We start from the raw sequence: 12,633 nt of genomic DNA on the forward strand, positions 1-12,633 counted from the left end.
ATTCAGTGCCCCGTGCTTGCAAAGCCCTGCTCAGAGCAGCCCCTGACTTCCCTGCGCACACGCCATGTTCGTAGCCACCAGCATACCTCCCTCGCAGACGCAGTTCAGCATTCCTCGCCAGCGTGGCCTGCCTAGCTCGCTGGTTGGAGCAGAGCAGCCAGCCAGCCAGGTCACTCGCAGCCTTGCCCTGTCATTTGCCTGGCTGCTGCGCATGTGTGCACTGTGCAGACAGGCTGCAAGGCAGGGCACGTGCAGTTCCTGGCCTCATGCGCAGATGCAGTCTGGCTCGTCAGCCTGGAGGGGGCTGAAGAAAAGACATGCGCAGCACCCGCAGCCAGTTCCAAGCGAACGACCCAGTCGGATCGTTGTTATTCATCCTTTATATGTATCCTTCCGAGTTCTGTGAAAAAAGGCCCTTTGACCCGAGGCCTTCCGGGGGATGTCCCGGTGTCCCGGTGGGGCAGTCTAGCCCTGGTAAGGACTGGGAGCAAAGGTGAGAGTTTGAGAATTCGGAATAAGGGGATATTGTAAAGAGTGCCAGAGAAAGAGCGACTGCGCTTGTGAGGGAGAGAGAGACAGCGTGTGCACGGAGAGAGAGAGAGCTACTGCGTGTACGAGAGAAAGATAGAGAATAACCGCACATGGAAGGAGAGAGATCAACAGCGTGTGTAGGGAGAGAGTGGCAGCACATGTGGGGAGAGCATCCATGTGCTGAGAGAGAGAGCCTACAGAGAGAAAGAGAGCAGCAACGTGGAGAGAGAGAGCACAATTGTTGGACAAATAGAGGCAGTTTTCCCACATTGATGAACCCATGGTCATTAGGCGAAATTAACTGCCTGCACATTTCTTCAGAGCTCTAGAGAAAGCAGCAAAGCACTGGGGCTCCATTTCGGCGAACCTTGGGACACAAGACATCAGCATTTACCTTTCATATTAGCTGTGATTTAGTGAGAGGTCAGACCTCAGAGACTCATTCATTCACACAAATTAATTTGCCTTCCTGATTCACTTGCAAATTATGACTCTGTGAGGGGAGCGCTTGCTCCCCTGGCTTTGAATGTACTCCGCATGGATTGGGGGTGCAAACCATGCAATAGGAAAGGCATCTGATTGGCAACGTTTGCCAGTCATGGGATTTCATTGGAAACATTTGTATTTTAACACACGCTTGAATTTGACAAGTGCAACATAGATATACTACAGGAGAAACACCATGTGCATATGTTTTTAAACAATATACTGCATTATTTAATACGGTTTACTACTAACATTTAATGCAAAAAACAATGCCACAACTCTTTTCACAAGACAAAGGTTGCATTTGGTTTAGAAGAGTTCAGTAATGTGTATTGCAGTGCTTACACACATGCGCCTATGCTTCTTCCTATAGTATTAGACATAAAGGTGTCCCTTTCATCCATCCAACTTCAATGACCTGAAAATCAATAATTAGGTTATCACTGCCGAGAGCAGCAGTTAAAAACACATGAAGCAGGGTGGAAACAGGCATGGATGTACAGGGCAGCATGGACAGACAGAGCTCTGCAATGATAGGCAAGACTGAGCACGACAGGCACCCCTGAGACAGCCCAGAGTTGCAGGACCATGCCTGCTTCGTTTAGGTTTCAGGCTCTGCACAGACTGTTGCAGCTTTATTTAGAGGAGGAAACAAGAAGTTTCAATAGAAGCAGAGGCAGACGCAGAGCCTCAGATTCTGGGTGGGAGCTATGGCGGTACTAAAAGTGTGAATCGGGCAGTTGGGAAGGGGCTGGGAAACTTATAATCCTGTTGACATTAACAAGCACCCCAGACCCTACGCAAAATGCTTGCATGTGTATAACATGCTTGTAAAGTTTCATGCAAAGTTTCAGTCTCTCAATGGCAGTGGAGTGTGACGTGAATCTCACAGCCGCTCCACATTCTCTTTCAGAAATGCATCCCACAGTTGTAGATTAATGATTGCCCGCGGGCACACAGAAACCCTCAGGAAAGAGCCCTCTAATGCATTCCTTTACGAGGGTTTCCGTATGCCTGCGGAGGCAGATTTTCTCTCTGCCGTGCATAGGCTGAACTGTAGAAAGATTTCTTTTTGTTCTTCTTTCTTTACAAATGAGATACTTTTCGCGCCACGTGACCACTGCTCTGTGGAAAACCACTTGTGAGGCTAAGGCTTCCTCCCTAAACAGCTTTGCACTAGTATGCACAATGCTTTCAGCACATAAATAAATATATATATTTACATTTTAAAATCAGACTGAAGGTATGCTTTGTGTATGCAGGTCTACGGGTCTTCTGTGCCAGATTCAGTCAGCTTCTACTAAGCCTTTTCCTCTCCGGTAAATAATTCACTGCTGTGGACCCATTTCAGATGTTGCCAGCATGGAGGACACGCTGCATTCATAAATCAGAGGCCGGCATGGATGCCTCAGTCTCCGTCTGCCAACAAATCACTCTGCTCAGACTTTAAATATAGTCCGACAGGAGTTCATCTGACAAAAAGCATTGTTGCATACAAATGAAAATCTAATGTGCATCTAGTTAAGTGCAGTCATTTTGCTCCTACTTCGGTAGCACACACAGCTCTCCGGCAGTAGCAGCAGGCCTGCAGATGCGGGCGAGTGTGTCAAGGCCCAGCTACTGCTTCAGCCATTTCATAGCCAAGCATTGGCAAGTTGCTATGCCAACACCATACATTGCTCCCGTACTCCCCTTTATCATTTTCTTTTTACAATTACAGTACCAATGGTTTAGCGATTAGGTGACTTACGCCACCAAGGCATCAAAACCAAAAAAGGAAATAGTATGTTTACAAGTATGAGAAATGGTAAGATTAATGTGAACAGGTAGATGTCATGTGTTATGGTGAGGCCAAGGGAAAGGAATGACCAGCTATTGAAGAGATCAGAACTTGGACAATTTAGTAGAATATGACAACCGAGGTGTTAGGTTCGTAGGCTTGTTCAACTTTGAAAATCCAAAGTGTGTGATGATGGTGAGAGCTTCCGAACGTGGTATGCTCTAATAAGCCTTTATAACAACAGCAAACATTATGTTCAATCAAAATATTACATGCTTATAAGTGATACACGCTAGTCTTCTTTAGACAGTACAGAGGAATTTGGTATGTAGAACCAGGTAGAGAGGATTTGTAAATGGGGGTTATAATTCATGACAAAAATCTCTTAATTGCCCTGAAATCCACAAGTAAAGAAATATTACTTCTAGAGTTTGGTGTTAATTATCTCACCAATGAGCTGTACTGCAGCACACTGACAGTCTGACGGAAAGCCACATCATTAAATCGTGCAGCAACACTAATTCAAGATCTGATCATGGACCTGCTTAGCTGAGATATGCAGAGGGAGTTATGCTGGCTCTCCTATGTTCCAAATGTTTTAGAAGAGCTAGACTTCAGCCACATCTTTGACATTGCTAGACCAAGAAAACAGTCATAATTAAAACAGTCTATAACGAGAAAACTGTCCAACTTCCTGTTAGATCTCTATTATCTACTGAGGTACACTTAACATACAAAAGATCAACGGGATATCAACCTTATCTAGAGTGTATTAGAACCACACAACTATAGAGACTTGTTATGATGTAAACATTTGTACAGTGTATTAGAGACCCACATTGAGGGAGACTTGTAATGATGGCTAGATTTTAACAATGTATTTAGAGCCCCCCTATATTTGTAATAATAACAATAGCTCCACATCTTCAGACAAAATTATTTATATTTACAAGGCAAAACAAAGGAATTCAGACAATGACATCTATTTGTGATGGTACTTCGATTGAAACCACATCTGTATGATATTATTCTACACAGCCAAAATATTGACCAAATGCTTAAGATGATTCAAATTAGTGTAGATTAGTACATTTTTAAGGTGTCTGCCTTTGATAGTAATTTATCTACAGAAATTCTATTTTATATTTAGTTTAATTTGGAACGAAAAAAACCTGAATATATTTTCAACCGATAAAATGTAGAGATATTGACTATTGACTGACTATGCCCAATTTAAGGCTGGTTCAAGAACCATAAGGGAAGCCTACCAATAGTGATTTCATTATTGTCATTCAATCGACTACATAGAGCCTGGACTCCTTTTGGCAAGGAAAGCATCTGGAGCAATTGAGGACCCACACGCATGTGTTTTTCTGTGAGCACCAAAGCACTATTTAATTTTGTGTGTTGGCTACTTATTGGGAGGAAATGCTGCCTTGAGCAGAACTTGTTTAAGGAGGAAACTCCAACAAACCCAAGGTGGGAACCTCAACTTTCACTGGGACCTAGAGGTAGAAACATATAATATTATGTTCATTTTATTTAGATTTGTCTAAAAAACATATAGAAACATTGACATTTAATTAATTCTTAAAAAACCTTTTACTAATCATGCATCCATACACTCATTCACTAATATAGTGTCTAAAAGGTACTAAGAAGTTACAACAACTAATCATTTCATTAATCTACTTCTTTTCATTGTGTTGTTAGTGAATCACAACATCTTAACATTGTTGATAATAGTTAATTCCAGATAAAATATCGACTATTGGTGCCTAACAATATCAATCTTCTTTGTAATAAAGGCTTCCCAGTTGGTTAATAGTTTCGACTCGACATATTAGGTGTGTCTTCATCAGGATTGGATGAACAATAGCAACGTTCTGCGAACCCCATTCGGTTCGCCTAATGGTTTAAATTCAAGTCGCTTCTGGTGATATATCCAGAAATACTGGATTTTCACAAAAGCGAAACCTAAACTGATCTGTTCCGACTTTAAATAAAAAAAGTTAGTATCAGCCTAATAATCCTTTCTGCCTATTCCGCAGCTTCCCATTGGTTTTCGCTGGAGACTTTACCGCTTCTTAGTCCAGCTGGGCGGGAAGAAAAGATGACTCTTCACAAATTTAAACGGAACAATCTTCGTAATGGTAACTATCCAAACGAAGGAGCACTTGTTTCCCTTCTCACAACACTGTTTTTGCGCTCGCAATCACGGAAGGGGAAAAAAAAAAACAGCTTGTAGCTGACGGGCGCATTCGTTGATGCAGGAATCTTATTTGCAGCAATCAGAGCCCGTGATGTCAACGCTGTGCGCATCATGAAACTCCAACACAGATCAGTGATTATAATCTGAGAAACAAACTTTGACGGAAGAAGTTACATTTTGAAGGACAAATGTGTATCCTCTGTAAAAGAAGCTATTCAAAAAAGGAAATTGTTTAAGTGTGTTAACATTATAAACTGACACATTTTAATTTCTTATGATCACTTTTGGTGTATATTGCAGCCATAATAAGAACATTACAATTGTCTTACTTAGCAAAGTACATTATCAAAACACATATCAAAACCATGTACATGTTAAGGATTTCAATCAGGCGATACAGCCTGGTCTCAGCCTAGAATGCAGCGCAAAACCGAAAGGCTTATTTTATTATATATATCGGTTCAATATTTTGAGTGTTACACCTCTCATATCACACCCCTTTCTCTCAGGTTTTCTTTTCTGGTGTGGAGCGACACCCCGGATTTCCTTGGGTTTTCTTTTCCGGGTCCCCGATGAGGTCCTCCTTGGTAAGGACGCTGTAACCAGTACAAATCTATAAAAGAGAACACAAACAGGTTACGACAATTTCCCACTAACTGTCCTCCAATCGGGATGACAGCAGTGGGATTTACGCATGCATTCAGTGACAATTTGAAATATTCCTATGCTTCAGATGTATCCCCCACTGGGTTTTCTGTAGACTCCTCTATTTGCTGCAAAGTGTGCCTGGTATGGCAATTCTTTAGCTGATTGATGTGGACCCACTTCTCTTCTGTCAAGTCACCCTTGGGGATGTGGATTCTGTAGGTGGCTGGTGAGAATTTGTCCACAATTTCAAAAGGGCCCCGCCAGCTAGGCAAAAATGTGCGCTCTTTGTTCTGGTTCCTTTGGAAATTGTACAAGTAGACCCTGTCTCCTACTTGGTATTTCTTTTTGGTGGTTTTTAGATCATAGTGGGTCTTCATGCTGTCTGCAGATCTTTTTAGATTCCGCTGAGCATACGCAAAAGCATGTTGAAGGTGTTTTCTCAGATTCTCAACATGGGTTGTGGAGGCATTTATCAATGGGCCTCATTACACGGTAGGCACTAAGGGATTACTGGCACCGGTAAGGTCACCGGTGCCGGTAATCGCTTAGCGCCCTACTACGTGGTCCCTCAGCGGGTCCCGTCCTTAACGCCTGGTCTGACCAGGCGTTAAGGACGGGACCCACTGAGGGACTTCAGATCTAATAACGGTACCGCAAATTGCGGTACCGATATTAGCTCCGTCCCCATTCCCATTGAGCCCTATGGGGGCTCAAATGGGAATGGGGAATGGTATTTGGAATGGGGACTTACTGGTTCCTCCAGGGTCGGAATGACCCGGTAAGTCCCCATACCGCCTACCCGGACCCGGTATAGGGTAAGGGAGTAGCCATGCCGCTAATAGCGGCATGGTTATCTCCTACCGTGTAATGAGGCCCAATATCTGTTCTTGTGTTCTATAGAGCATATGCTGTGCCGTGATTAAATCCGCATCTGGGGTCTCCTTACTCCACTGGGAATTTCAGAGTTCATTGTGAGCATTTGTCTGGGACCTAGTGATAGCAGTGACCTGGATTTCCACCAACAGGGACTCGATCTCAAGGAGATCCCCTTGGATGGCTCCGGTTTTGGCCAGTTGATCAGCTAGGTCATTTCCAGTTTTGTCTGTCCCTCTATTCTGGAATGACCCTTGATCTTCTTCCAGTAGATGGTCATCCCACTACAAGTGACCAGATCATCAATATTTTGTATAAGCTTGCCATGCTCGAGTGGTTTGTTGTTAGCACATAGCATGCCTCTGGTTTTCCAATTAACCAGGTGCTCCACAAACCCGTTCCGGACATAATCTGAATCAGTATTATGACCAGTTTGTGGAGTTGGTGTTGGACAGCAGTGAGGTTGGCTTGATGAACTGCCATCAGCTCTGTCACCTATTACAGGGACCAATTTTGTACGCAGCGCAGGGTTCCGGGGCATCATCCACCCAGGCATTCCCAATGCCGGCCACCAGTTCCTTTTCCCCATTGTTGTCAACATGGTAGAAGCACCCATCCACATAAACAGCGGCCATTCCCTCGCACTTGTCTTCTTCATAGACTTTGGGCAGGGAATTCAGGTACGTCTCCATGTTGTCCTGGCTCTTAAGACTCTCATCCTTGAGACAGTTTTCTCTGGCACAATAATGCAAGTCAGCCAGAACTTGCGCGAGGGGACTCTTCTTGTTTTGGCCATATCTGACCTCCACAGGAAAGCCTTGCATTGACAGAATCCAGGAAGTAATTCTGGAATTACTCACATTTCCGGCCCGGATTCTGTCACTTTTGAGATATTGCAGAGGCTGGTGTGGAGTCTCCATTATGATGTGTTCCCCCTGGAGGAATGGGTGGTAATTTTTCAATGCCCACACCATTGCCAGGAGTGTTGAATTTTTCCTCCACAGAGGATAAAGTCTTGCTTGCATAGGAGATGACTTTATTGACCTTGTCATGCTTTTGATATAATACTGCGTTCAAGCATGTATTCGAGAACCCTGTCTCCAAGAAGAACTCCTTGTTTTTGACAGGGTAAGCTAGACAAGGCGCTTGTGAGAGGCTTCTTTTGAGTTGCTTTACTGCCTCGGCTTGTTCTGGACCCCACTCCCACTTGACCCCCCCTTTCAACAGATGGATCAGGGGTCTTGTGATCTCTGCGTAGTCCTCAATGAACTTCCTACTGTAATCAGTCAGTCCAAGGAAGCTCCTTAGCTCACGCAGAGTTGTGGGGTCTTTTAGTTTCAGGAGTGCTTCCACTTTCTTTTCCTGGGCACAGAGACCCTCAGGAGTTATCTCATGTCCCAGGAAATTGACATGGGTCCTGCACCACTGTGCCTTTTGGAAGGATAGTTTTGCTCCGGCAACGCTCAACTGGGTAAGAACTTAACAGATTTCCGCTATGTGTTCCTCCACAGTTGAGCTTTTGTACAGGACATCATCTACATAGGCCAGGTTACCCCTTTCACCGAAGATGGGCATGGCCTTGTGTAAGAATATGTTACATTCGTTGCCGGAGTTGATGTATCCGAAGGGAGTCCAGGTTCATGTATACTGCTGCCCCCCGAAGGTAAAGGCCAGCTTGTATTGGTCCTCCCTACTGACAGGTACGGTCCAGTACCCATTGGTCAGGTCAATTGCAGGGTATACATTTGACCCCTGGATCTGGGCCAGCCCCTGGTCGGTGTAGGGGAGAGGCCATCAGGACATGTTGACCCGTTTGTTCAGCTCCCTTAGGTCAGCACAGAGTCTCCACTGGCCGTTCGGCTTTAAAATCCCCACCACCGGATTATTAAAAGTGCTGTGGACTGGACGAATTATCCCACGGGGCTCAAGATTTATAATAATTTCCGTCAGGGACTCCATGGATGCAAGAGGTAAGCAGTATTGCTTCACAAACACTGGAGTCATACCAAGGTCCGTGGGAATTGTTGTTGTATGGATTTCGGTGTGACCATAGTCATATGAGTCCACCGCAAAGAGATCTTGAAAATCCAAGAAAACTTGTTTCAACATTTTCCTCCAGAGTCTCACAGGCATCAGCTAGGTTGACCCGCTCTTCAACCATTTGCCTGCAGCCCGGAAAGACTTCTGGTTTGGCTATTTCAGCAGCTTCCTCCAGCTGGGTGGAGAGGTCTGTGGTTAAAGTATTGACCTGGACAGAGGGTTCCAGGCAGGGGAGGCAGTCCTTGTGGACCTAAAAGATCACCTCATCCCTCCTGATGTCACAGGTCACCTCTTCCTTATCACGAGGGGAGGAAGAATACACCAGGAAATTCCGCCATTGCCGGTGAAGATCCTGTCTGGTGTTATGTCATTGTCGCTATCACTATCAAAACAGTCATTGGATATTGGTCCTACCAGTTCATTACCTAGATCTATGGAAAAATGTCGGTCATCAACCGCCATTCCAATAATAATGCCTGCAGCCAGAGTGATACTCCTAAGGTCGCTGTTATCCGTCAATATTGGAATGGGGTTGTGTACTACATTGACTAATGGTGTTGGGTTTAACCTCAACCCTTGCTGTTGGAGATGGGTGTTGAGGTGAACATATGCGTCAGGATTTTGCCGATTCTGTCCTTTTTTTAATTTTGTATTCAAGTGGGAATAGTCGTGTCCATCCTGAGATGGTGACCTCCTCTCCAATTTGAACTTCAACTGCATATGGCAGCAATTGGGCTGACCAAAATGCTTTTTTGAATCATCAAAGTCCATGGGATTACCCCCTAATCGGGGCCAGGCTTTGTAATTTATCAGGTCCAAATTATTGGCGAAGCGATTGAGAATGTCACTGCCTAAATTGAATGCAGCAGGGACATCTCGCACGACCCAACAATTATGTACTATGATTTTGTTGCCTATAGAAATGTTTAGCATACACCTGCTAGGCAGGAGATGTTTGGAATTGGGAGTTTCCAGAACCATTTCCCATTTATCGATCAATTTAAATGTCAGAATGGTTGGATCTTTTGGGAGTTTTCGTAACATGGCTTCGCTGATGAAGCTCTTAGTGTTGTTCACGCATACTCGGGCGAGAACAGATTCCTTCCCCTCATTTAACTGAATAGGGATGAATAAATGTTCTTTAATTTTCTGAATGTCAGCTAAACTTTGCGCTGGTTTATCTTCACTTTTGACTATGGAGTTGGGAATTTCCGATTGTGAATTTGTATAGAATTTCAGAGTATTTCCTCCCAGCATGGAATGCCACTTGAAACTGGGAGGGAAGTTGATTTTCAGAAATGGAGAGGAGTTCCCATCACCAGTTTGTTGTTGTAAAGCAATTACTGTCACGTCTGGTATTTGGTTGTTCTGAAAATGGAACTCAATATGATCATGTTTTTGTTCACCCATGTGGCATGTGCCATTTAAACTAACATGTTTGACACTATGGGCCTCATTACGACCCAGGCGGTAAGGGGTTTACGGCAGCGTAAACAGCGCCGACCCTTACCGCCTGAGTACGAGGTCCCTTAGCGCCATGGCGGATTTAACACCTGCTTTTAGCAGGTGTTAAAATCCATGGCGCTAAGGGACCATGGAGTTAATTACGCCACCGTAATTTACGGTGGCGTAATTAATGCCTTCCCCACTCCCATTATGCCCTATGGGGCAAAAATGGGAATGGGGAAGGGTAAATGGGGATTGGGGACTTACCGCCCCGCCAAGGTCGGAATGGGGCGGTAAGTCCGCCAACCACCATGGCGTAAACGTAGTTTACGCCATGGTGGTAAAGTCACGGCCCAGGCGGTAACTTACCGCCTGGGTTGTAATGAGGCCCAATGTTTTAATTTTATTGGCCGGTTAGTCTGGGTCCAGAGGACCTTGTTCACACAGTCTATTAGGGGGGACAAGCTTCGCAGGATTTCATTCCCCAGTAGACAGGGTGTGCCCTCCGGAGTCACAACTATGACCGGGTGTTTCAACTTGTGACACCCAATTTTAATTTCCAGATCCGCAGTCCCCTTGAAAGGAATTTAATTCCCATCGAAGTTCTGAAGTTGTCCAGGAAGAGGGGTGAGAGGGATCTGGTATCTCTCCCCCTTCCTGAATTCAGCTGATCAAAGGCCCCCATTGACAGAAGAGTTGCTTGGGATCCAGTGTCCACCAGTGCTGACACTGTACTCTGCCCTTGGACCGGGGTATACAATCTTCCCTCCTTCTCCTCAAGGGGGCAAAGATAATGTGCATTTTGGGCAAGTTGGTTGGTCAATTTCCTGATTCTTGACTCCGACACAGGGATAGTTTGGGCATGATTCTGTGTGGGAGCTTGGAGATCTGCAAGAAAAATGTGACAGTTGGATATTTGGGGAATTTTGGGCTCCCCTTTTTCTGATTCTGGGCCGCCCCCCCTTTTTGGAGGCAGTCACCAGAATAGGTTTGGATAGAGTGGTTTCCTTGATTATCATTCTGGGGTTCAATAATGGGAGATTCTGTCTCAGTCCCCACATTCCCCCAGTCTTCATTAGGATCTCCTGGGACCCATTTTTCTTTGGGAGGAGTTCCCCCGTCCCTGAAGGAGAGGCTATTTTTCCCAGAATCCTGTAAGTATCCTTCACTTCAAATTGGAGAACACTAATCTCCTCCACAAAATGGTGCTTTTTGGGTTCTTTATTTCTCCTACCCATCCTCTGTTCCCTGGGTTGCAGACTTTCGGGGGCAGGAGATTTTTGTTCCGGTTCCCGGGTTTCCAGGGGCTTTTCACAAGTGGGGAAAGAAGCTTCCTCTAAGGCTTTACACCTCCTTCCCCCGCGCCTCCTCCTAGGGAACCGGTGAGTTGTCGGAGTGCTCTCCCCGTCATTGTTCTGGAGTACCAGACCCTTGGTTTGTGGGGTTCTGAGCCGCCATGTTAATCTGAGGGTTCTGTTGAGCCCTCAACATGCGACCCAGATCCTGGGACAGGTTCTGGACATGGCGCTCCAGTTGAGACACCCGTTCTGGCTGGTACAGGGGTCTCTGGTCCATGCTAGGTGAATCACGGTAAGGGTAACTACCCCTTCTCTCATAGTACCCTAGGTAGGGGGAATTTCGGTAACCCCCCACCCTTAGCCTCCACTCTCCCGGATTGGGCTGTCTGGTCTCTTGAAAGTGGGGAAAGAAAGGAGGGTTGTTCCGTAGGTTGGAGTTTTGAGGGTACCGGGGAAAGAAACTCAACCCGGCATTTGGGGGATTACTGCCCTCCCAGGGAAAGTTAGGAGGGATGTTCCCTGGGGTGGTACCTAGCTGGTTGGATCCCCCTCCCCTTGGGTTTGGGGAGTTCACACATACCCCAGGATGGGTTTGTTAGCCTTGTATCGGGGCTGATGTAACCAGGGGAGTTAGGGGTCCCATTTGTGGGATTACCCCCCTGACTACAGCCTGTCTGGGATTGGCCCGAGGGCCTTCTGGTCCCTTGATTGGATGGATTTTATACATGTATATTTTTAGGACCCCATCTCCATATCTAAAATGGGAGCAACCTTCACCTCCGCCACCTTAGCAGCAGCTGGGGTGTTGGCTGGTTTGGGGTTTTTGTTAGTGTTTTTGGTATCTGACAGTTTTTGTACCTCATAAATGTGGGTCGTCTGTTCTTTGACCCAGTCCAGTGATCTTTTCTCAACAATGTCCCTCACCAGCTGGGTCATATATATTTGGGAGTGCATGGAAGAAGGTGGTGATGAACTCCTGACTATCTGTGCGCACCCTCCTGGTGGTCTGCGCAAAGGCGCGTTTGAGCTCCTGCACAAATTCTTGTGGGGCTAAATCTTCCCCTCACTGCAAATTGTAGGCTGCCTTGGGGCCTCTTGGGGGTTCCTGTGTGCAGAGAAATGTTTTAAGATGGCCTCCCTGTAGGTGGACCATCTTGAGTGGTTCTGATCCTCCAGTCCCGCAAAGAAACTGGAGTATTCAGGAGAGAATGTCCACTTCACATACATGCAATTCTGGCTGGCCTTCAGATGAAAAGTGTCCATCATCTGTTCATATAATTCTAGGTGTTCCCAGACACAGCAGTCGAAATAGCTCAGCT

The sequence above is a fragment of the Ambystoma mexicanum genome, chromosome 4q, assembly GCF_040938575.1.
Source record: "Ambystoma mexicanum isolate Mex_15411 chromosome 4q, UKY_AmexF1_1, whole genome shotgun sequence".
In the NCBI taxonomy this organism is placed as follows: Eukaryota; Metazoa; Chordata; class Amphibia; order Caudata; family Ambystomatidae; genus Ambystoma; species Ambystoma mexicanum.